The sequence below is a fragment of the Haemaphysalis longicornis genome, unplaced genomic scaffold (assembly GCF_048455015.1).
Source record: "Haemaphysalis longicornis isolate Haplotype H1 unplaced genomic scaffold, Haemaphysalis longicornis Haplotype H1 scaffold_5, whole genome shotgun sequence".
Classification (NCBI taxonomy): domain Eukaryota; kingdom Metazoa; phylum Arthropoda; class Arachnida; order Ixodida; family Ixodidae; genus Haemaphysalis; species Haemaphysalis longicornis.
This window is the reverse complement of record NW_027526385.1, coordinates 89,492,812-89,494,631: the sequence shown is the minus strand read 5'-3', so window position 1 is coordinate 89,494,631 and position 1,820 is coordinate 89,492,812.

Genomic DNA, 1,820 nt, shown 5'->3' with positions numbered 1-1,820 from the left:
AGGGGAGGGCGGTTCGCCGTGGCGGCGCGAGCCAGCGCTCTCTGAAAGTGTGCGGTGGATAGGAGAGGGGGGGAGGGGCATACGCTGTGCCCGTATGAGGCGCTCGACGGCGCGACGCTTGGCGAAAACGTGAGGGGGCGTGCATAGAGTTTCTGAGCTAGTGAGAAACTCTATGGGGGCGTGCACGTGTATATTATGTGCGTTCGCTTAAGACGCAGTTCGGGGACTCCTCCTGTGACTCATTTCGCGCCGCCGACTCGGAGGCTCATTATCGCTGCCGTCGAGAGAACCCACGAGTGAGTGCTGCCTCAACACACTGCGCCTGCGCCCAAATATCGCATTAGGGGGTATCGTAATCGCCAGCCATTTTTTTTGTGCTTTGTAGTTGTAGGAACGCGCATTGGCTACAGAGCAGATTACCTATCTTGCGACGAAAAAATGCAAAACAGCGGCCACAAGTAGTATGCATTTAGAAAAAGGAAGATCCAGGGATCGGGCACCTAAAGTTCGTCTACTGGAAACAGAAAACGCTGACCTTGCTGACTGCCACGGCACCATTGTTACGACTTATTCAGAGTAAAGTCGCATATAGCCTCAGAAATGTTTGCGGGCATCACATGTACCTTCCAGTGTTCCGCACTGATATTTTGCCTTACTTATTTTCTTGTGTTCGCGGCAGCTTCATTTGTTTTTCGTTTATTTCCCCTCTCCCACATGTACCCCGTTTTCTTTTTTTTTTCACAGTGCTTCCGGATTCAAAGAACTGCACTTAACTTTGGGAACTATCACCCACATAACCTCCATACTTTCCACCTTCGTCCCAACTCGCCCTCCCCCTTCCCGAATACCCCTTGTCCACCTCCGCTCGCGATGCCGCACAGCGCCACACTTCGGGCCATGCACTGTTTGCCAGAACAACAGACCCGGCGTTAAACACCTCACATTGCAAGAACCTAGACAAGAAGGAAGACGCGGACAAGACTGTCTGCAAGTACGCTGATGGGATCAAGCCACAACGGCGTCAAAAGCCTACAGGTCCGATGAGAAGTAAATGAAGTCCAGGAGCGCTCACCGAGAGTCGTGACTGCGACGCCAACGAACGCTGACATTAAAATATGGGCTCATCTGTAAGGCAATCTCGCGTCGGTTAATTTTAGATGCGAACGCATCTCATTCACTCGCCTTGTCCCTGCATCCGTCCGGCGTTGTCGGCGTCCACCCCTCCCCCATTCTCCTCGCCGCGCCAGCTTCGCTCTCCGCCGCTCACCAATTCTCCTCTCCGATAGCGAACACTCTCTCGCGAGGGGGATTGGATTAGATTCGAATGGATTGGCTTGGATTGAATTGGTTTGGATTGGCTTGGCTTGGATTTGGATTAAAGTGGATTGTGTTGCGTCATAGCCGCGGCAGACGCACTGGCGCCGGCGCGTCCCCTCACCGTTATGCGCGCTATAAAACGCGGTGCCTGCGCCGCTCCGCTCCATCGTTCTAGCGCCGTTCCTACGCTGTCCAACGCTGCAACGTGAACCCCCTATGCGTCGCATCTACACAGGGGTTCCCGCGAGGGGAGGTGGGAGATTTTTTGGTGGTGCGTTTTCATACCAATATTTACTCCAATAGACGAAATAGCCCTTCTGTTTTCAAAGGTATATCGGAAACCCAAACCAACCAACAGATCAACTTCAATAAAAACAGGATAGAGCGAATCGGACTTTTACGCTGGGTCGACTTGCAAGGTCGTCTGCGCTTAGGCATGTGTGTTTCTTTTCCAGAAGGCTGCTTTGAGCCTTTTAGTCTGTTGTGTACCTTACGCGAATTCT